General features: G+C 34.8%; 1 protein-coding gene across 1 annotated transcript in view; it reads left to right on the top strand.

Moving 5' to 3' along the window:
* Window positions 1-24586, top strand: part of ZNRF2 (zinc and ring finger 2, E3 ubiquitin protein ligase) — a gene marked incomplete at its 5' end in the record, with an annotated part of 93766 nt that overhangs the window by 56382 nt on the left and 12798 nt on the right. The gene's annotated exons all lie outside the window — the stretch shown is intronic.

Raw genomic sequence — 24586 nt, 5'->3', positions numbered from 1 at the left:
AATTTGGTTTGAAATAGAATGAGTAAGAAGAGTACCAGTAAACAGTGAAGCCAGTTGAAAGACTGACTCATTGATTTGCAAATGGTTTTTGAGTATCTGTCACCTGTAAGGCATATAGTGTTAGAAACTTTGGATATACCAGTAAATAAAACAGATGGATCCTACAGCATAGGATCAACCAAAGGTTAATCAGTGTAGTAACACTTTGTCAGTAATCTGAGATTTGTCCTCAGATTATAGAAACTTGTAGGAGTACAATTTAATATTGAAATGAACATGTTATTTTGAGTAGCTTTTTTGCAAAGTGATTTAGGAATGTCTCTCTTGACAAGGTAGTGCTTCAGCCCCGCTCTTATAGTAGTAATTGAACACTTTCCCCCATTTTCCAGTGAATAAATAAAAATAGCTTTTAGCATTTTCTTTGAATAGTATATGTACCTGTTGATTATATATAAATCTTTTTGCATTAGGAAATTGAGTTGGCTACTTTGCATAATCTAATTGAAATTTAGTTACTTAAGAAACAAAAGACAGGTTCAAAATTTGAGATAAAATTGATTTGGCTTGTTTCTCATACTTTATTATCTTATTCTCCTCCATAATTATTATGTTTATTATAAGTGTTTTTAAAATGAATATCCTTAAATGTTAAGACTCTCGCCTTGAATTTTAAAAGACAAGTGTATTTCCTTTTACCATATAATATATTTGCACATAATCTTAGTATTCTGTTTATTTTATGTGCAGTATATCTGGATTTAATCTTCTTACGTGTTGATATTTGGCAGTTTTTAATTTCCTGGTTGAGCTGTGCCTGGTCATTAAAGTGTTCTAATAGATCACTTATTTGGTGGCTTAAAGAGCAGTATATAACCTTCTGTTTGGGGATACCTTGATCCAAGAATAGAGGTTTTAAATATTTGACAGTATTCCAGTTTAGACATTAGTAAACTTAATAGAAAAAGTGAAGTTTCAGCCACTTTTAAGAAGAGCTACCTACTGTAAGGTAGGTAGGCCTGAAAATTTTTAAATTGTTAATTATATATGGGTATCTATAGACATTCACAACAGGAAACAAAAACAGCTTCTTTATAAACATGTGTGATTCTTGAATTTTTAAAATGTGGACAGTGGTGAACTATGAGTGAGAAGGAAGAACTGTGACTGACTGGTTTAGGTTAGATAAGGTAGCAGATTGGTAATGTGCTCTCCCCTCACGCGCTGTGGCACTTCTAAGGCAAAGGTCTGTAGGGGAAGGAAAAAATGATCCCCTTACCCTTGAGTTCTTGGCTGAGACCTCTGTAATAAAAGACGGATTAATAAGAGGAAAACAAAAGTTTATTAACATGTATACCTCCTGGGTTCATAGAAGGTATTCCTGGGAGAATGAGATCTCCAGGGTGGCTTATAATGTGGGCTTAATAGCATCTTCAGCTGCAGACAAAGAAGAAAGTGAGGATGGGGAGGCCAGTTGTGGAGGATTACCAGGAAAATCACGATAAAGAGGTTTGTTATGCAGGTATAAGTTAGTGCCGTCTCCTTCTCTTGTTTTAAGCTTTTGTGCTTTAGAGCCCTCCTCCTTTTCCTGGAACTGAGGAAACATCCTGGCAAATGAAGAGTTCCTCTGCTCAATCTTATGTAACAGCCTAAATGGGAAAAGAATTTGAAAATGCTTCTTGTTTTGTGTAGTAATTTTAAAATTTAGCATGTATTTACTTTATAAATAAGATGATGGATCAGAAGTGGTCATACAAGAAACAGTCTTACCTAGTTAGCAAAATTGTATACCTATTTTATGTGGCACTAAATTCAGTTTTCTTGCCCTTCTTTTAGCATATAGCTGCTCAAAAGCAGTACCAGTTTGCAATTAAAGTGTTATGACCCCTAAAAAAAAAATAAATAAATAAAGTGTTATGAAGAACAACGATACTTAGTACAAACTGTAATCTTTACGTTCAGCTTGCTGAGTTCAGATCTCTGCTTTATTACTTAATTCCAGTGTGAAATCTTGGTTTTGATTTTCTCTCCTGTAAACTTAGGACTGGAAGTAGCGCCTGTCTTCACAGAGTTACTGCGAAAATCATACATACTTCTTTGTAGGTTTTGTAGTGAGTGTTAAGGAAACAAGAACTGTTGTTATTTTATTACCTTTGACTTTAAGAGGTAAAGATATAGTGGATACCATATTTAATGTGCTGACAAGTCTAAATTTCTTTTGATATTTTAAAAGCTCATAGTAACTTAATTCCAAATTAGATGTCTAAAAGTCTTGCATAGCAATAGTAGTTCCTATAATATATGGAGAAGCAAGGGGATAATTAGAGTACTACCTGTTCTCACCTGATGTGATAAATTTACAACTGCAATTCAAGGAAAGAAATACTTTTTCTGCTTTCTATAAGGAATATGGTGGCCTGCATAGCTGAAATCTGAGGTCTAAAGCTGATGATAGGCAGTTTGCTTACTCTTTGAAGAAGCAGAAATCCTTTCATATTCAGTACAGAAATAAAATATTGTAAAAAACTAATTATAAATGGATGTGTGTTTCTGTTACCTTTTTATCTTAGGGCCTATTATAAAAGAAGATATGTAGAATAGAAGTTGAAATTAAAATACATATTTCAGTGAGAAGGAAGTTCTGTAGATCTCTAAAGCATAAAGTAGGTTTCAGATTTCTGTTTCTGATTTCTTCAGTAAAATTTGAGAAGGAAAATTACATCTTTTTTTTTATTTATAGATTTTGTTTTTACTTATAGATCTTATTTTGTTTCATGATTTTATAAATCATTGTCTTGCCTTTTTGTGTGTTCTTATCATATCACTTTTATAACATTGATTTTTTAAAAATTAATCCAGCATTCAAGGTAAGCCTTCCTGAATCATAAGAAATCTGAAGAAACAAAACAGAGACAATGAAAAGACTTTTCTTGGAGTGCAAGAAAACCGAGTAAACCTATAGAGCTGTCCTCAGAGGGAAAGGTTTTTCCTCTGGTTACAGTTCTTTGGTTAGAGTGTAGTATTGGCAAACTCATTTTAAACAAATTTCAATGCAAATTTATACAATGCATTTCTAAATTTGTCTCATTTTTATGTTTCTTCTATATTGGAGCAAAGATACGAATCAGCTCATGTCTATCAACAGTTTTGCCATTTCAGAATTATTTTATATGTGTATAAATTGGTCTGATATTAATAAGATTTGGAGAGAAATGGAGGATGTACTTGTAAATAACAACTAGGTAGGTATAGTTTGGGGCAACAGAATGACAAGAAAATTGTAGGTGAAAAGATAAATTAGGGCTGAATAATGAAGTTTTTAAATAAATTACGTGTAATTATTTGTATTCATGTGCAAAAATATTTGTAAGGAAAATAATTTCTTTAAAGACCAGTTGGAAGAATGGTATGGTATTTCATGTAGGAAATGGTCAGATGATTGTTACGTAGAGAAAGAGATGAAGAAAGAATGAATTGAGTTCAGTGATTGCTAGAAATGGGGAAGGAGGAGCCACGGGCGACTTGAGGATTGGCTCTGGAGGACTCAAATTGGAGTAAAAAGGCTGTAAAAGTACCTAGCTGCTGTCAACATTGTTGATCTTTGCAAAATGTGAAAATTGTGAATTTTTTTTTTAGAATTTTTCCAAAATGAGTAAGGGGTTAAGGTCATTGAATATTTTAAGGTAACAAAACAATAAAAATATTCTAGTCTCACTCCTTTGGTATCTAAATATTTATGATATTTGTGATTTGCTTGATTTCTTCCATTTTTTGCTAGATAGACTTTGGGATCTCCAGGCTTCTTGACCTCTCAGTACCTCATAGGTTATTGTTACTTAGGATTCTTTTTATCTTAATCCCTTTAAACTGTACTTCTTGCTATTCAGTTCTTAGACCTTTCCTTGTAATGCTTTTTGGTGTGAGAGATCTTTTTACAGCTGAAAAATCTTTGACACCCAGTACCCAAATTTTGGTTTCTAAATACCATTCTCATGTAAAAAGAAAACAGGATTCCTTGGAGAAATGGCTGATTCCAGGGCTGGAGCAGCGAAAGAAAAACCTGGAGATACTGTATTATTTGAATGCAAGGAAGTGCTCCAAAATCAGGAAAGATGAAGGACACAGGAGGAGCAAACCTGAATGAGCTCCCCGTAAACAATTTGAGCAACAGAATTATTACAGCAAGGAGATGGTGGTTTAGTCATTAAGTCGTGTCTGCCTCTTGTGACGGCTTGGACTGTAGCCCTTCAGGCTCCTGTGTCCATGGATTTTTCCAGGCAGTAATCCTGGAGTGGGTTGCCATTTCCTTCTCTGGGGGATCTTCCCAACCCAGGGATCGAAGTTGGGTTTTCTGCATCGCAGGGTGGATTCTTCATCAACTGATCCACCAGGGAAGCCCTGTAGCATGGTATTGGATTATAACTCAATGTAAAGAGTAATTATATCTGGTTCCACCAATCAATCAGTAAATTAATACAGAAAAGTAGAAGTTTAACCTGGATATTAATTCTAAGAGACAGACCATACATTTCTTTAAAAAAATTTTTTTTAAGATTTTTAACATTCTCATTTGTGGTTATTTAAAATAATATTTTTCCAAAAGTTTTTAATGGTCCATATGTGCTCTCTGATTTTAAGTATCCCCAGGACACACTAAAATGTATAATGGCACACATATAATTTGAAATACCTAATCTTAGTTTATTATTATCATTATAGTAGTGGATGAAAGGGGTTTTTAGGTGGATGAGAGCTACTATTATAAGCCCCAGCAACAAAAAACTTTATAATTTTCTCTTCCTTAGGGAAAACATGAGTTAATTTTGTTAGGTTTCATATTGTGACATTTTCATAGTGAAGGACTCCTATTGTGAAGTCTTACTTTCTAGTTTCATTTTGTGTTAGTTATATACAGAATACAGATGAGTGACTATAGGACAGCCTGTTACTTATTATTATTCATTATTCATTAACATAAGACTGAACTGGACTCGACATGTTTTATACTTTATTAAATCTTACTAAGGAAAAGTTCATGGTCTTCCTCAGTGCTATATTTTTTTAAGATGGTCAGTTTACCTATTAAGGGACATGCTTTGTCTCTTACATTTGATTCACTGAGAACCTATACTTCAGTGTTAAACTTGCTAAATTTTTGCCTAGTATTTTATAGTTTTGCTACTATTGTGGATGAGATTTGCTTACTATTTGAATATCAAATTGTTTTTGCTGGTTATAAGAGAAGCTAGGTTTTAGGGAAGTCTTTGGGTTTTCTAGATTTATGACATATCTGCAAATGGAGATACTATTTTCAAGCATTTATGCACATTTGTTGCTTCTTTGTATTCCTGCATTAGTTTGAAGCTTAAAAATGATGCTGATAATAATGGTGCCAGTGGACATGCCTGTCTTATGTGTCTTTAGTGTTTCATTGTTTCATAGATACTGGCTAAGAGTTATGGTTAATCATCTTCATTGTATATATGTCATTCTCATTTCATTCTCTTTTACTTAAGGCAAAAAACAGCCTAATTTTATTAAATGCTTTGTTCCTTTATTTGTTGATAAATTACATTGGTAGATTTTATAATCTTTCAATTGAATTGTGTTGATTTCTAATATTAACTGGATTTAACTGTTTGATCATAGATAATTCTTATAAAGCAATGTTACCAAGTTTGTGCTAACTAAAGATTATGCTAATGAGTGGGAAAGCTTTCCATCTTTGCTCTGGAATAATTTGAAAAACCCTGGAAGGACTATTATTTTCATATCATATATAATTTGACTGCAAAACCATCTAGCCCCCCCACCTTTTTAAATCTTTGACAGTCCTTATAACTTCCCTAATTATTAGTATATTCATGTTCTTCAATGTCCTTAGTCAATTATGGAAATTTGTATTTTGTTAGAAAATATTTTTCTTATGAATTTCCTAATTAATTGCCACAATATTGCATTGCATATAATATTTTCTTACAAATATTATAATTTTTATTTTTTGTTATATTGGCCTTTTCATTCTAATGTTGTATATTTTTGTACTTTTGAACCTTAGGCTATTTGAAAGAGCTTATATTTAGTTTGTATTTTCAAAAAAGCTTCTTTAGAATTGTAAATAAAGCTAATAATAAGTACTGTGGACTGGATAAAGCTACTTTCTTTTCAGTTTTTAAATTTTAATAAAAGTATTTTAGAAATAGAAATATTTTTCTTACAAGAGGCTTCGGTTGTATCTGAGGTTTTAATATGTATCTGAGAACAAAATGCTTCTTTAGTTTGAAGATAAATTTTTTTTATGACAGGAGGAGTATGTGTGATAGGAAGTCATTCTGATCTTGTTATTAGAGAATGCTGCCCATAATAACTATGTTTTTAATAACTATGTGACCACATACATCATTGATCTCTATAAATCATGAATATAAGAGAAGCATATATGTTCTCTGTAGAATAAAAAATTTACTTATATTATTCTTTTTAAAACATGTATGCATATACTTCCAGTAAACTGAGTTTGGTTGTATTATTGAAATACTCTGTATTCTTGCCTATGTTTGGTTTACATAGTCTGACAAATTTGGAAAGAGTTTATTAGTGTCCCCTCTGTGGCCATAGTTTCATTAATTTTTTTCTTACAATGTTATAAGTTCCTTTTGGTGATAGTTGCCTGCAGCAATCTTTTTCTGGCTTTATGTATTTCATAATACGTTGTTTACACAAATATTATGGCTTATTTTCCTTTTCCGTTGAATCTTTTTACATTATAAAGCATACTTCTCTCTATTCTGCTTTCTCTAATGTTATTTGACTTAGGCTTACCAGAAACTGTGCAGAGTCTTAGATTTTTACCTTGTTTTTATTGTTCAGTCAGAGTCATGTCCAGCTCTTTGTGAACTCATGAACTACAGCACACCAGGCTTCTCTGTCCTTCAGTGTTTCCAGGAGTTTGCTTAAATTCATGTCCATTGAGTCGGTGATGCCATCCAACCATCTCATCCTCTGTAGCCCCCTTCTCCTCCTGTCCTCAGTCAGGACCTTTTCAGAATCAGGGTCTTTTCCAGTGAGGTGGCTCTTCGCATCAGGTGGCCATAGTATTACAGGTTCAATATCCGTCCTTCCAGTGAATATTCAGGGTTGATTTCTTTTAGGATTGACTGGTTTGAACTTCTTGCTGTCCAAGGGTCTCTCAAGAGTCTTCTCCAACACCACAGTTTGAAAGCATCAATTCTTCGGTGCTCAGTCTTCCTTACGGTCCAACTCTCACATCTGTACATGACTACTGGGAAAACCATAGCTTTGACTATATGTACCTTTTGTCAGCAAAGTAATGTCTCTGCTTTGTAATATGCTGTCTAGGTTTATCATAGTTTTTTTTCCAAGGAGTAGGCCTCTTTTAATTTCATGGCTGAAGTACACCCTCAACAATGATTTTGGAGCCCTAGAAAATAAAATCTGTCACTGTTTCCACTTTTCCCCACCTATGTGCCATGAAGTGATGAGGCTGGATGCCATGACCTTCTTTTTTTGAATGTTGCATTTTAAGCTAGCTTTTCCCCTCTCCTCTTTCACCTTCATCAAGAGGCTCTTTAGTTCCTCCTCACTTTCTGCCATTAGAATGGTATCATCTGTATATCTGAGATTATTGATATTTATCCTGGTAATTTTGATTCCAGTTTGTACTTCATCCAGCCCAGGATTTCTCATGATGTACTCTGCATATAAGTTAAATACGCAGGGTGATAGTATACAGCCTTGACGTACTCCTTTCCTAATTTTGAACCATTCTGTTGTTCATGTCTGATTGTAACTGATGCTTCTTGACCTGCATACAGGTTTCTCAGGAGGCAGGTAAAAATGTGGTCCAGTATTCCCATCTCTTGAAGAATTTTCCACAGTTTGTTGTGATCCACACAGTCAAGGGCTTTAACATAGTGAAGCAGAGATTGATGTTTTTTTGGCATTCCCTTGCTTTTTCTGTGATACAGCAGATGTTGACAATTTGATCTCTGGTTCCTCTGCCTTTTGTAAATCCAGCTTGTTCATCAGGAAGTTCTTGGTTCTCATGCTGAAACCTAGCTTGAAGGATTTTGGACATAACCTTGCTAGTATGTGAAATGAGCTTTATTGTATGGTAGTTGGAGCATTCTTTGGCATTGCCTTTCTTTGGGATTGGAATGAGAACTGACCTTTTCCAGTCCTGTGGCCACTGTTGGGTTTTCCAAATTTGCTGGCATATTGCATGCAGCACTTTAACAGCATAATCTTTTAGGATTTGAATTAGCTCAACTGGAATTCCATCACTTCTACTAGCTTTGTTTGTAGTAATGCTCCCTAAGGCCCACTTGACTTCACACTCCAGGATATCTGACTCAAGGTGAGGGACCACTCCATTGTGATTATCTGGGTGTGGGTAAACTATAAAAATCTTAATTTTTTTGTATAGTTCTTCTGTGTATTCTTTCTACCTCTTTATATCTTCTGCTTCTGTTAGGTCCTTGCCATTTCTGTCCTTTATTGTGCCTATCTTTGCATGAAATGTTCCCTTGGCATCTCAGTTTTCTTTAGTCTTTCCAATTCTATTATTAATACCTCTATTTCTTTGCATTGTTCACTTAAGAAGGCTTTCTTATCTTCTTTATTGTTGTCTGAAACTGCATTCAGTTTGGTATATCTTCCCATTTCTCCATTCCCTTTCTCTCATATTCTTTTCTCAACTATTTGTAAAGCTTCCTCAGACAACCACTTTGCCTTCCTGTATTTCTTAAGGATAGTTTTGGTCACTGCCTCCTGTACAGTATTATGAACTTTCATCCATAGTTCTTCAGGCACTCAGACCTGATCCCTTGAATCTACTTTTCACCTTCACTGTATAATCATAAGGGATTAGGTTTAGGTCATACCTGAATGTCCTAGTGGTTTTCCTTCCTTTCTTCAATTTGAGTCTGAATTTGGCAATAAGGAGCTCATGATCTGAGCCACAGTCAGCTCCTGGTTTTATTTTTGCTGACTGTATGGAGCTTCTCCATCAGTCTAATTTCCATATTGACCATCTGATGTCCATGTTTAGAGCCGTCTCTTGTGTTGTTAGAAGAGGGTGTTTGCTATGACTAGTGCATTTGCTTGGCAAAACTCTGTTAAACTTTGCTTGTCTTCATTTTGTACTTCAAGGCCAAACTTGCCTGTTAACTCCAGGTGTCTTTTGACTTCCTACTTTTGGATTCCAATCCACTATGATGAAAAAGACATCTTTTTTGGTGTTCTAAAAGTTCTTGTAGGTCTTCATAGAACTGTTCTCCTTCACCTTTTTCGGCATTAGTGGTCGGGGCATAGATTTGGATTACTGTGATGTTGAAAAGTTTGTTTTGGAAATGAGCTGAGATCATTCTGTTGTTTTTGAGATTTCACTCAAGTACTGTATTTTGTACTTGTTTGTTTTTTTTTTTTACTGTCAGAGCTACTCCATTTCTTCCATACGATTTTTGCCCACAATAGTAGATACAATGGTCATCTGAATTAAATTTGCCCATTCCTGTCCATTTTAGTTCACGGATTCCTGAAGTGTTGATGTTAACTCTTTACATCCCCTGCTTGACCACATCCAATTTACCTTAATTCACGGACCTAACATTCCAGGTTCCTATGCACAGTCACAGAAAGCTCGCCAAAATGATCGCATGGATCACAGTCTTGTGTAATTCAGTAAAACTATGAGCCATACCATGCAGGGCCACCCAGGATGGATGGGTCATGATGGAGAGTTCTGACAAAATGTGGTCCCCTGGAGTAGGGAATGGCAAACCACTTCAGTATTCTTGCCTCAAGAACCCCATAAACAGTACGAAAAGGCAAAAAGATTTGACACTGGAAGATGAGTCGCCCAGGTCAGTAGGTGTCCAATATGTTATTGGGAAAAAGTGGAGAAACACCTCCAGAAAAGAATAAAGAGCCTGGGCCAAAGTGGAAGTGATACTCAGTTGTGGATGTGTCTGGTGGTGAAAGTAAAGTCCACTGCTGTAAAGATCAGTATTTCTTATACATTAATATTTCCGATAATACTTCTAGTACTTTATTTTAATGCTGGAGTATATTTGCTAGTATATGAGATATTGAAGAAGTTGTTACTTTTAAAAAATTTGTTCAAATATTCTATGTTTTGGGTGAATACCCTCTTGGATCAAAAGTTACTGAGTATTTTAAAATTCCCATGGTAAGGGCTTTTTCCCTGTAGTTTTGTTACTTGTTTTCTAGTTTTACTATATTGTGATCAGAGGATATTATCTTTACTGTTTCTTTTAGTTTATTAAGATTTTCTTTTTGTTGTTTAATATGCAGTCATTTGGGGGAAGTGTTTTGTATTTGTATTCAGTTTGAAAGGTCTTTTATATCCATCTTTTTCTTACTCTCTTTGTCATGGACTGAAGTGAGTTAAAGTCCTCTGCTGCTAGTATTTCTATTTCTTCTGTTTTGTCTGTGCTTTTATGCTTTATGAATGCTAGTGCTATGTCTGTTATTCCTAACTAGAATAACTCTGTGCCATTTCACCTTTTACTGCTATAATGGTCCTTTGTCTCTTTTCACGCTTTTCTCATTATGTCCAACCTTGTCTGATGTTAAGATTGTAATTCTTTTTTTCTTTTAGTTTGTATTTGCCTGGTAAATGTTTTCTTGTCCTGTTACTTTCAACTTTTATCTTTTTGTTTTGAATATGCTTCATGTACACAGTGCAGGGTTAATTTCAGTCAGGATCTAATCTTTCCTTTTATTGTGTTGGTTTATTTCATTTACATGTATTAACAGGCTAGTTTTAGTTCTGTCATTATAATTTTATATACTTTGTTTTTCTGGCTCTTTAAAAATGTTTCACCAAATGGCCAGTTTTTCTTTGTTTCATATGCTGCTTCTTTTACTTAGGAAGAACCATTTTTCTCTTTTTAGAGAGTACTTTCATAAATATAATTGTATAAGTATTTTTTAGATACTTTAGACACTTTATTTCTTTTTATGAGCAATGATGAAATTAAATATATTTCCTTTCTCCTTTCTTACCTCCATATCCCAATTTTAATTATCTCTTTATCTTAATCTTTAAACTAATAAATATATTTATATATTTATTACTTCTGTATTAATTTAATTATATATTAAATACTTCTGTTATTTGCCTTATCCACTTCAAATGATACTTTTTTGTACCCAATTATTAGACAATAATTAACTTTTAATTTTTAGGTATATAATTTGTATATCATAATTCCCACATTTGTTTTAATCTTGTAGTTAAGTAGATTCACTTCTCAGTGCCAGTCCTTTTGCTTAAGCTTTTCCAGGCATGTCTTGATTAGTTGAGGTTTATCCTCATATAAATCCTTTGAGAAGTCATGGGAAACAGTTCACTAGACTTCTTGTTTAACATTGCTTATCTGTGTTGTTTTTAAGTAACAGTTCAACTAGATATAAAATCTTTGGGTTATGCTTCCTTTACTTGAGGATATTATAAACATTCTTCCAGCCTTATAGTGTAAAGTGCTACTCTGGAGAAATCTAAGACCAACCCGATTTCACCTCTTTTTTAGAGTTGACATTCTTTTTACCAAGGTGCCTAAAGAATTCCACTTTTTATGACAAAAATACAGTAGAGTATATATTAAATAGCACTGATTTTTCATGATTAGTTCTTTCTAGGATTCAGTATGCCCTTAAGTATATAGACCTAGATCTAGTTTTGTTTCTGTGATGTTTTCTTGAGTTTTATTTTTTACTATAGGTATGTGATGGGATCTCCTTTTTTTGTCTCCCATAGGTAATTATTAAAGCTCTTTTCATTTCCAGTTTATTCTCACTTTTGTCCCCTTGTGGTCCTGTGATATCAGGAACGTCGTTTTTTTCTTGTGCTCCATTTTTTTCTAGTTTCAACTTCATTTTGTGGTAGGTTTTTCCCTCTTTTTCATCTTCACTCCTCAACTGTTATATCTTGACATGTGTTCTAGGACAGTTGTTTCCCTATCTTTCCCTGTTTTTTTTTTTAATTCATTGTAAATAAGTTGATTTTTTTGAAGCTAGATAAATATTATATGATGTACCTTTCAGCACACATACGTTTACATTATGGCTGGTGGTTCTTCCTTGTCTTCTCTGGATTGGTCGAGTTCCTTCCCTTTCTTCCAAATTAATTCAGAACTTTCACTATAAATCTTTGATTCTTTGTTGGTTACCTAACTTTAATATATATATAGTTAAACATATACTTCTGTTTTATTCTATCAAAATTAGGAGTTGTCTTTGTGCTCATCTACCTAATACATTATTCTTGCTCACTTTCCTGTCTCCTACTCACCTTCCCCTCTATCTCCAACTCTTGGGTATTATGGAATAATTTTGACTTTATATCCTATATTACGTATTAAGTTTGCACTGGCAGGATCTTGCTTCTGTTTCAAAAACCCTTTGTTATGTTGCAGTTTCAGTAATTTCCTTAGTCTTTGGTGGATGATATACTTAATGAGCTGTTGGGTTTGCAGGTGTTTCTTGTTTGGTTTCACATATGATTACTATCTTAGCTAAATATAGGATATTTTAATTTTTTCCCCTTTAAGTCTGTAAAATTGTAGTATTCTTTTATTCCCAGTATTACAGATGTGAGGTCTTGCTGGGTCTCATTTTTCTTTCATCTTAATTTGCCTGTTCTTTCCATTTAGAAGCTTACAGATTAATTTCTTTTTTTTGAAGGTTGAAACTTCTCTTTTTGTTCCCAGGATGCATCTATCTAAGTGTTTTTTCACTGTGCTCCCATCTCTAATTGAGACTTTATAAGACTTTTCAGTCTAGAAATGCAGATCTTTAGTCAGCTTGGGGATTATTTTCTTCTAGTATTTCTTTGATTGTTGTTTCTTTCTCTGTTCCTTTTTCTCTTCCTGTGATTCCTATAATTTCAATACAAGAGCTCCTGGATTTATCCTCTCTTATGTCTTTGTTAATGATTTTTGTTTTTTATTTACATGATATTTATTCTAGATTACTGACTTAGTTTTCTGCATTGACCTTCCTTTTCCCTTCCTCTGAAGTATTAATCCTTCTAGGAACTTCTCCTTTTAGAGTCACCATCTCCCTTACTTCCATTCATTCGTTCGTTCTGACTTTATGGTAAGTGTCTATTTCAGTTTTTTAGCTTGGTTCACCTTCATTCACATTGTTGTGTGTACTTAGTTTATGACTTTTCTCTGTTGTGTAATGTTAGCACACATACAGATCACACTTACTTGTTTCTCAAATAGAAGAGGATAGAAAGCAAGATACTTTCCTCTTGTGAACCTTGTGGTCATAAGCTTGGTGCACACTAGCCCTTTTTGTTTAAAACTGTGAAAACTGTAGAGTTTTGTTTAGAACTGTTTCCTTGTTTTTGGGTGCAGAGAGAGCTCTAGCCTCAGCCCAGCTCAGTAGCTTCTTTCTGTGAGTAGTACTCTCACCATCAGAGCAGCCTTCTCCCCTTATTCTAATGGGGTTCGCTCAGGTACTGAAGTTGCCTTGGGCGGCTGAAGGATTGGTAAAATTTGAGCAGAAAGAAATAAACCTCTTTCAGAATCAGTGTGTTTCCCCTCTCCTTAAAACAATTTTTTGAAGAAAGCATTTTACATTTGCCCTTTGTTGATTTTCATGAGGTTTCATTACATGAATTTTCAGATGAATCTAGATTTAGTTTCTCCAGGGTTTTTCTCACAGGGTGTTTTTTTTCTTAAGTAATTTAGTCGCAATATTTAGTCATTTAGTAGCAGAGTGTAAGGGGATCAAGAAAGAACTCTGAGTTGTTAGTATTGCATGACTGTTGTTGTGAGAAATACTGGTTCTCACCTTCCTTTTCGCTCCAGGTACATGTGAGTTTCACACTTTGCTTTATTATCCTGGTGGAATGGACATTTAAAATATCTCTCCTGTGTATACATAGTACTTATAACTCTTTACCCATAATTTTAATCAACTTATTATTATTTATTGGCAAACTCTTCATATATTAGTGCTCTCTGGTTGATTGGCTGATAGGAACCACTTGAATAAAGAAGTCAGTACACTTAAAAAAAGTCTGAGCTCAGCTGAGTCACCAGACTGCAAACTAAGTGCCCGAGTCACCGAAACTCCAGCCCTCTGACTTTGCGGTGTTTTCTCTCTCCATTGGTTCATTTGTTGCTTGGTGCTTTCTTTAGTCTTCTGAGATCTTCTGTTTTCTTAGCTGTTCAGAAAATATTTTTCAAGCAGTAACTGCAAAACACCATGCTACCTGCTGGAGTAAGCAGAATCTACAAGGTTCCCTTCCTCATGGAATGTATTGTTTCTTGAATACAGAGATTGCAAAGTATTGGCCACCTCTGGCTCAAAGACTCTAATTTTGTTTGTTTGTATCAAAAATGTTGGGCCAATGAAAAATAAAACAAATGAAAACAAAAAAACCAAGGAACTTCCCTGGCAGTCTAGTGGTTAAGACTCTACCTTCTAATTCCTTCCTCCTCAGGAAGAATTAGAGGAACTCAGGAGGAAGCAGAAGGGAAGGAGCATCACACTCCAGCCTCAGTTAATAAAAGCAGTACATACACATACACACTGTAACACTCATTCTCAAATTCATTCTAACAAAATGATAGATATATTCCTACTTCATAAATCTGATAATAGTTCTGACATAATATGTTTTGTTATATGCCATTTGAGTTGACATTTTTCAGTTTCAATATGATAGTAAATGGAATTTTGTTTAATATTGCCAACATTTAGAGTTAAGCATTTTTACATTAGCTCTTCGATTTTTAATGATCAATATTAAAGAGTGTGTGAGATATAACTATTAAAACTTTCAATTTATTTGAAGAAAACGAAGCTCAAAGAATTTTGTGTGTTGTCCAAAGTTCAGGTCTTCCATTTGCGTTCTCATTAGATCTCCATAATACTCTTAAGAGACCCGTCTAGCAGCCTTCATCATTTCTTTCAATTGGAGATAACAAGCTCAGAGGAAGAGTCCCTCCTCAGTAGTCCTATAGCTAGTATTCAGAACATACCTGTTCTTTGCCAGGTACAATTCTAGACATTTAACAGGTATTTTTAAATTTTTACCATTGCCCTATGAAGTAGGTACTTTTATCCCCATTATGTACCTAGATCTGTTGCAGTGTTGGAATTTTATTTTATTTAATTCCTATCACTGCCCTGTGAAGTAGGTATTGTTATCCGCATTATTCCTAGATCCATTGCAGAGTTGGGATTTGAATCTAGAACTGTCTATAACATTTTTAAAATTTGCTACATTATATTACTCAGATTGTTTGACTTCTGTTATTGCCATTAAAGACTACTTTATAATTGAATACATTAATATAATTTGAAAGTATACAATCATAAATTAAGTCTGAAAATCAGCTTTTTTGTTTTTTTTAGGACTGATGGTTTTTTCTTTGCATTGATGCAAAGCAAAAATGAACTTGAAACTTTAGTTCAAAGTGTATTTTATTCTGTTTTTATATATTTAGCAGTTTTTTTCTTTTCTGTGTTTTTTTTTTTTCCCTTTTTTAATGTGAACAACTCATTTATGTGATCTGAAGAGAAACCAGGGTATTAATGTGGACAACTCATTTAAGTAAACATTTATTTGGAGTTAGCAAATCAGCCATTTGTGATAGGGAGAGAGTAAAGGAAAGTCATCTTAATTTGATATGAAGATTGGGAAGTAATTTGGTAATTTAGAAATTTCTTAGATGACTTGTAAAACTTCTTATAGCTTATTAGGTATGTGGTTTTATAGAATACTTAATCCTGAGCTTTTTCCTAGGCAAGTTAGAAACAAAAATGCCCAAGAAAACTGAATTTATAAGTATTTAATTAGTTACTGTTGTTTTTGTCTATTTCACTTTTTAGAGTATGTAGTTTGGGTTCTGTTTTATTTTGCTTATATTTGCTTGGACAAGGATCCAAATGTCAATTTCCAGAAAATCCCAAGAGTATACATTTTTCCAAGTCATCAGAAGAGTTGCATATTCTGTCTCTTGAAGAATAGTCTTGATTTTAAAGTAAGTTTCTAACAATGCAAATGAAAAGCGACTAGGTGTTCAGTCATTTCTCAGTTATATTTAAAGAAAGCATTGACATTTATGTCAATGGCATGTAGGCAGAGGAAGCCAGCAATTGCTCCTTGAACCAGAAAAATAAATTTCTAAAAAGGATAACAGTTGACCCTGACCACAAATTTTGAGTTTTAGACAGTTTAGTGAAGGTTACTCCCATGTTTTTATTGATATATTAATTTTACACTGAAAATGACTGTTTCCCTTTGTTAAATATAATTTCTAATTCCCTTTAAGGTATTTGAGTACAGTAATAGCTCATGGATCTATAATCTAGAATGTTAATGTTAACATCTTCAAAATCCATTAGATATAACTTTATATCTGAAAGTACTTATTAATAAACCCTGTGAGCCCCAGTTTTTCATTCTTTGAGTAATTGCTTCTTACTAATGTTGTGAATTTTTTTAATTCTTGATTTTTCTAGGGATTATTTCACATTTCAGCTGCTTTTGTTTTCTACTGCTATCATTGAGGGTTCAAGAACAAAAAATAAGTCTTCAGGTAAAATGCCTGATCCATAATAGTGCTTGGCATTGTATTTTGCTGAAAAGATCATATACCTTTGGATGCTTGATCTGAAAATAAAGTTGTGATGATTATAACTTTTTCGCATGGAGTTTTGTTGGCTGGCTCTAACAAATTTGGTCTTATTTGTTGTTTTTTTTTCCCCCTCCCCCAAAGGATTTTGGCTGTGTGCTGTTTTTCATGTTGTCTTGATCTGCAATAACTATATGGATATGTGCTTGTACTTGCTACATATTTTAATTTTGCATATTTGGCTGCTTGAATTTTAAATAATTTCTTTGGGCAATGCAAATTAAGAGCTTGAGGCTATAAGTAAAATAACAATTTACAGAAAATTTTAGTTTATAAATGTATGTTCCTTGTCTACTATATTGAAATACATAGGTTTCATATTTTGCACTGGCCACATTTAAAGTGCTATTTTCAGGTCATATGTGGCTAGTAGCTACTGTTTTGGATAACATAGATAAAAGACTATTTTTGTCATCATAGAAAGTTATATTGGACAGAGCTGGTTTTCTATTCTATAAAGAAAGAAAATAGTAAAGTGTAAGCTCATTTCAGATAACAGTTTTTATGGCAGTTTATTAACTCCAGAAGATAAAGCATATGATCAGTCTTGAGCATGCTTCCTCTAATCTAAATAGGTAGCCATAGTACTTCTAACCAAAAGTTGTCTAACATAGTTTGCTTCTGTATTTATACTCTTAAAGTGAAATTGTTTCTTGTATCAAAATTGATGAAGTTGTAAAAAGGCCAAATAGCCTAAATTTGAATCCTGACCCCAGGACTTACTAGTTTAGTAACTTCTGGTAAATTAATTTATTTGAGCCTCATCTGTAAAATGGAGGTAATTTTAATTACCTAATAGGATTAATAAAAGACTTAAATATGTCTAAAAGCATGTAATAAAGTAGATATTTATAGTACTTTCAAATATAGAATGAAACCAAGACATTTAAAAATTAATTAGGCAATATTGTTTGTATGGAGTTGTCCCCAGCATGGAGTTATAAAAGGTCTCTAGAAATGACTAGGTCTAGAGTATCTGTTAGAAGTTTCTGTTGGCCATGGGATTATTTATGACATTTTATAAAATTGAAACAACTAGGATACCAGAATGGGGAGAAAAAGAAAAATGACCAACTTTGTTTTTGGAGAAGTCCATTAAGTTTTTTTCTGATAATATTTTATATAGTGTTTTTATAACCTAAAAGTTTTATGTAAGATTCTTTAAAGATTCATCTCTATAATACTTTGGATACCCAAAAGGAAACTCAAGGTTGACCAATATTTTGGAAGTTATGTACCTAATAGTGAGAATGGAAATTCATATTATTTGCAACTTTAAGTCAATGTTCTTTCTACTCAACATGGTGTTTCCTTGATAGCAATTGTTTTTCTGAAGCAGTTGTACATTTCAGAACTCTAGGGATGGGGCCCAGGGATATATAATCCTTTTTTTTTTCTTTCTGTGTTGAGACAGAATACAAACCCAAGTAATTTTGGTGCCCACTTCTTGATAAAAATCATTGCTGTCTTCCCAGTTTAATTCTTCTTTTCCAGTATCAGTATCTCTATCTCTGTATCAGTATCTCTAAATTAATGCACAGACCATGTGAATAAATCAAAGAATTTGACTGAAAAGAAGTACACTGACTCTAGATGTTAGGTTGGACATTGACAACACTTTTGAAAAAGCAACATAAATTTAGTTTCTTGTTCACAATCTTGAGTATCTCTCCCCTGATCAGTGCTGTGGAGAGGGGGATTACACAAGCAAACCATGGTAGTTGAGTCTGTGTTCCCTTCTCTGCTTTTCTCATTTTAATTTTGGTTGGTTAGTCGTCTGCCCTTAAGATATTCTAGTCCTAAAACATTGATTCCTTATTTTTTGAGATGGTTTTTTCATGACTGTTTTCAGTTGACTGGTTAAAGACTTTTAATAATCTTTTCCCAGCTTTCTTAAAGGCACTTCAGTCTCCTGGATTTAGTAGTATTTCTAGGCTCTAGTTAACTCTGCATGTGTCTCATTGCTAAGCTGAAAAATTCTCTTTTAATGAAAATTCTCTTTCAATGAAGTGAAGTCACTGGGTCGTGTCCAACTCTCTGCAACCCTGTGGACTGTAGCCCACCAGGCTTCTCCGTCCATGGGATTCTCCAGGCAAGGAATACTGGAGTGGGTTGCCATATCCTTCTCCAGGGGATCTTCCCAACCCAGGGATTGAACCCAGGTCTCCCTCATTGCAGGCAGACGCTTTAACCTCTGAGACACCAGGGAAGCCCTTTAATGAAAATAGAATGTCATAATGGGGTAGGAGAGGGAATACTGTGGAAAACCTCCAGATGTTGCATAGTGAATTTTCAAAAATAAAAAATGCCTTCAAATATATAAAGACAGATTCTATTGGAAATAAGTCTTTCGAATTTGAAAATTAAGTATTTATTACTTGAGGCAGTAACTGTGAGGTTTTGCAGTGAGAGTGAACTCAGAGTGACTTATCAAAATGCAGTTGACCAGTGGCTGTAATATGTTAACAGCTTTAAATTTTCTGAGCAGGTATCATTTCATTAGAAGCCATTTACATTGGATATTGGGCTGCTTCTGCATTGAAATTAATGTGTTTGGAATGTTCTTGTATGTACAGGTGTACCTTTCTTAACATAGAGAATACAGTTCTGCATATTTTTTATTACTTGGGCTTAGAGACCTTGTGATTAAAATGACTGATGTTAATATGTCATTCTAGATTAAAGTAAAAAGATTTTTTTAACTTAGTAACTGCAAAGCATATCATCATATTCTTAAAATATATATTATTCTGTTAATGATATGAATATTGGATTTGTCTTTGTTGTACTGTAAATAAATTTTCTTGTAAGCAGGATAGCCAAGGCCTTTCAAGATACTAAACTTTTCCCAACTCAAAGATTTTTAATACCTATTGCAATTAATGAGAGTTGGTAGTCATAGGTCCACATAAAAGTATTGTAAGACATTTATATTTGTGTGAACAGTGAATTTGGAAGCTTGCAGCTAGTGGATTTCTACTTACTTTTATTTGGTGCTGAGAATATGTTACAGAGATTTAGATGGAAAAAATGTGGCAATACAGTTTATTTTTCAAAAGCTGGTCTAGTTTATGTTAATTGAGTTTTTGGTTCATTTATACTTAAATCTAGATGTGTTGTTAATGTATTCTAGAAGGTAGAAAATTTTACACCCTAGTCCATCAAATCTAAGACATACTTTTAAAAAATAAATTGTAAAGTTCTGAAAAAGGTATATCTTAAAATTGATTTATATCACAGTTTAGTGGGAGCATTTTTTACTCAGTGAAATATAAAACCCATGGTGCATTTTATATAATGTCTTAGGCTTAATAAAAATAAATGGTTAATTTTTTGAAGTTAGTTGTGAGACGTAGATTCATTTTATGACATGGTTATCCCTGTGGTGGAAAAAAAAAATCTAAGTGGTGAGAATATACATTCATTTGGAATTATACAATTGTACAGTGATCTTCTAGTATTTCCTTCAGATCTTTTTCTCTTTGTTTTCATTGCTATCATCTTCATATCAAATGGCAAAACTAAAAAACTTAGTAACAAGTTTGATGTCCTTTTACTCAAGGGAAAACAGTCCATAGACTGGGATCTACAATGCCTAGCAAGCACCTCCTCAGGGAATTTAGGGTAAGAGTGACTTTTATGGGGTCTTAAAAGAGGCACTGCAGAAACAGGACATGATTGGCTAGAAAGATGGGAGTTTCCTTTTAAAACTAGGAGGTCCTGTTTTCTAGGACAAGGTAGGCTGTAGCTAAAGCTGAATTGGACAATTGTGGTTGATGTTGGGTTTCTTGAGAGTGAGGTAATTTCTATGGTGCAGGCTGACTTAACATATAGGTTTGTGATGTCGTCTGAGCCACTGGCATGACTTTTGTGAGTTTTGATATAGCAGTTAACATTAACTGAGTGCTTTCCATTAAACTGGTTCTCTGTTTGTGGGAAGCTATTCAGAACAATAAAGGAAAAATAGAGATCAAGAGGAGGAGCAAAGAATTGGGGTAGCAGTTGAGGACAGGGTAGTGGTTAGGACTTCCAGGCTCAAGAAGGAAACTTGAGAAGACTCTTGTTCAGTCGCCACGTTATGGGCAACTCTTAGAAACCCCATGAACTGTAGCATACCAGGCTTCTCTGTCCTCTGCTATCTCCCAGAGTTTGCTCACATTCATGTCCATTGAGTCAATGATGCCACCCAACCATCTCATCCTCTGCCGCCCCTTTCTCCTTTTGCCTTCAGTCTTTCCCAGCATCACGGTCTTTTCCAGTGAGTCAACTCTTCATGTCACGTGGCTGAAGTATTGGAGCTTCAGTGTCAGTCCTTCCAGTGAATATTCAGGACTGATTTCCTTTAGGATTGACTGGTTTGATCTCCTTGAAGTCCAAGGGACTCTCAAGAGTCTTCTCCAGCACCACAGTTCAGAAGCATCAATTCTTCAGTGCTTAGCCTTCTTTATGGTGCAACTGTCACATCTGTGCATGACTACTGGAAAAGCCATAGCTTTGATTATATGGACCTTAGTCAGCAAAGTGATGCCTCTACTCTTTAATACACTGTCTAGTTTTGTCATACCTTTGGGCTTCCCTGATGGCTCAGATGGTAAAGAATCTGCCTGCAATGCAGGAGGCCCGGCTTCGATCCCTGAGTTGGGAAGATTTCCTGGAGAAGGAAATGGCAACCCACTCCAGTATCTTGCCTAGAGAATCCCATGGACAGAGAAGCCTGGCAGGCTACAGTCCATGGGGTTGCAAAAGAGTCAGACAAGACTGAGCAACTAACACTTTCACTTTTCTTCCAGAGAGCAAACGTCTTTTATTTTCATGGCTGCAGTCACCATCCGCAGTGATTTTAGAGCCCAAGAAAATAAAATCTGTCACTGCTTCTACTTTTTCCCCTTTTATTTGCCTTGAAGTGATGGGAACAGATGCCATGGTTTTAGTTTTTTTAATGTTGAGTTTTAAGCCCGCTTTTTCACTCTTCTCTTTCACCCTCAAGAGGCTCTTTATTTCCTTTTCACTGTCTGCCATTAGAGTGATATCATCTGCATATCTGAGGTTGTTGATATTTCTCCCACAGTCTTGATCCCAGCTTGTGCTTTATCCAGCCTGGCATCTTGTATGATGTACTCTGCATATGTTAAAATAGGCAGGGTGACAGGATACAGCCTTGACATAGTCCTTTTCCAATTTTGAACCAGTGAGTTGTTCCATCATGGTTCTGACTGTTGCTTCTTGACCTACACAGATTTCTCCGGAGACAGGTAAGGTGGACTGGTATTCCCGTCTTTAAGAATTTTGGGCAGTTTTTGTGATCCACACAGTCAAAAGCTTTAGTGTAGTCAGTGAAGCAGAAGTAAATGTTTTTCTGGAACTGCTGAATATCTGGAAGTTCCCGGTTCACATACTGCTGAAGCCTAGCTTGAAGGATTTTGAGCATAACCTTGCTTGCGTATGAAATGAGCTAAATTGCCTGGTAGTTTGAACATTCTTCGGCCTTGAATGTAAACTGACACTTTTCCAGCCCTGTAGCCACTGCTGAGTTTTCCAAATTTGCTGACATATTGAATGCAGCACTTTCACAGCATCATCTTTTAGGATTTTAAATAGCTCAACTGGAATTCTATCACCTCCACTAAATTTGTTTGTAGTAGTGCTTCCTAAAGGCTCACTTGATGTCACACTCCAGTATGTCCAGCTCTACGTGAGTGACCACACCATCGTAGTTATTCAGGTCATTAAGGCCTTTTTTGTATAGTTCTTTGTATTCTTGCCACCTCTTCTTAATCTCTTAGGTCCCTGCATCTGTTAGGTCCTTGCCATTTCTGTCCATTGCATGAAATGTTCCCTTGTTATCGCCAGTTTTCTTGAAGAGGTCTCTAGTCTTTCCCATTCTATTATTTTCTTCTATTTCTTTGCATAGTTCATGTAAGAAGGCCTTCTTATCTCTCCTTGCTATTGTCCGAAACTCTGAATTCAGTTGGGTATGTCTTTCCCTTTCTCCCTTACTTTTCACTTTTCTTCTTTCCTCAGCTGTTTGTAAAGTCTCCTCAGACAACCATTTTGCCTTCTTGCATGTCTTTTTCTTTGGGATGGTTTTGGTCACCCCCTTCTGTACAGTGTTAAAATGTCTGTCCATAGTTCTTCAGTCACTGTCTGCCGGATCTAATCCCTTGAATCTGTTTGTCACTTCCACTGTGTAATCATAAGGGATTTGATGTTTGTCATATTTGAATGACAGTGGTTTTCCCACTTTCTTCAGTTTAAGTCTGAATTTTGCAATAAGAAGCTCATGATCTGAGCCACGGTCAGCTCCATCTTGTTTTAGTTGACTGTAAAGTGCTCTTCCGTCTTTGACTGCAAACAACATAGTCTGATTTCGGTATTGACAATTCAGTCAATGATTCGGTGTAGAATCATCTCGTCTGTTGTTGGAAAAGGGTGTTTGTTGTGACCAGCGTGTTCTCTTGACGAAACTCTTAGCCTTTGCCCTGTTTCGTTTTGTCCTCCAAGGCGAAACATGCCTGTTGTTCTGGATATCTCTTGACTTCATACATTTGCGTTCCAGTCCCTGATGATGAAAAGGACATCCTTTTTTTGGTGTTAGTTCCAGAAGGTGTTGCGGGTCTTTATAGGTGGGTGGTAATCAGCATTTTCCCCAGTTTACCCAGTTCCACTTGCCGAAAACTTTTTCTGGTTAAATCTTTGATGTGATGTATTAGCTTGTGAGCTACCCAATAGTTAGCTAAAATTGCCTCAGTCGTATTCCCTAAATTCTGAGAGCGTAGACCTTCTTACCAAGGCCCTTCCTTTTGCTGTGGAAGTTGCCCTGTTGCCCTCTGTAGCCTAATGGGTAAATAATCTACTGATACCTTCCTTTCTACAGACCAAATAGAGCGGTATTTCCTCTTAATGTGCTGTCTCAAAATGAATCACTGAAGGGGAAACTATTTACAGAATGGATTTTCCTAAAAGGAACTATTAGGAAACTTACCTACCTTGGTCTATGTTTAAGCATTAGGGAGAGATTAATGCAGCTTTTCCCTTTTAGCTTGTTTGAGTTTTATTTCCAAAGCAGTAATTTATCTATTTGTGATACAAATTTATATTGCATGTTCCTGCTTTTGCTTTGTGTTCTCTAAACTTATTAAGTTTCTCCATATTAAAAGTAATGGCATGTTTTAGTTACTCCTTGTTTAAAAAGAGTCACAAAGCATATACTAAGATATTTTTAGGCAGGATCCTTTCAAAAATTAAAATTTAATGTTAAAATATCAGTTAAATTTTCAGTATAAAACATAAATTGAGAAAACCTTGGTGGGTTTTTTTGTTTGTTTGCTTTTCTTTTTCTTTTTTTCAAAGGGAAATTTTGCTTTATAAAGGGTTTCACTACAGTAATATTTGTGTTTAAAATACCCTGCAGGGCCTTTTTCAAGTGAGTCTAATTGGTGTCTGGGATAAACTTTGGATAGTTGCAGAAAAGGATTAAGAATTGTTGAGCCCAGTGTCTGAAATCCTCATTTCTAAAAGTCCCTTTCAGAATCTACACAGAAGCTTGGATTTCCCTCGTTTTGTATGTTCTTGAATTAAGCATATTTTTTTAAAGTCCTGTATTCGAGATGATTTCTTTAACTTATACAATTTTGTTACTTTAGAATTTAAAAAATTATAATAGTATTTTAATGTCTTTTCTGCCATGTTACACTGTCTATACTTTTTTGACCTAGCTTGGTGGTGGTTTAGTCTCTCGGTTGTGTCCAACTCTTTGCGACCCCGTAGACTGTAGCCTGTCAGGCTCCTCTCCTTTGTCCATGGGATTTCCTAGGCAAGAATACTGGAGTGGGTTGCCATTTCCTTCTCCAGGGGATCTTCCTGACTCAGGGATCATACCCAGATCT

The sequence above is a fragment of the Bison bison genome, unplaced genomic scaffold, assembly GCF_000754665.1.
Source record: "Bison bison bison isolate TAMUID 2011002044 unplaced genomic scaffold, Bison_UMD1.0 scf7180017858770, whole genome shotgun sequence".
In the NCBI taxonomy this organism is placed as follows: domain Eukaryota; kingdom Metazoa; phylum Chordata; class Mammalia; order Artiodactyla; family Bovidae; genus Bison; species Bison bison.
The sequence above is the reverse complement of the archived record's forward strand: the minus strand, read 5'-3'. Positions and strand labels throughout refer to the sequence as shown.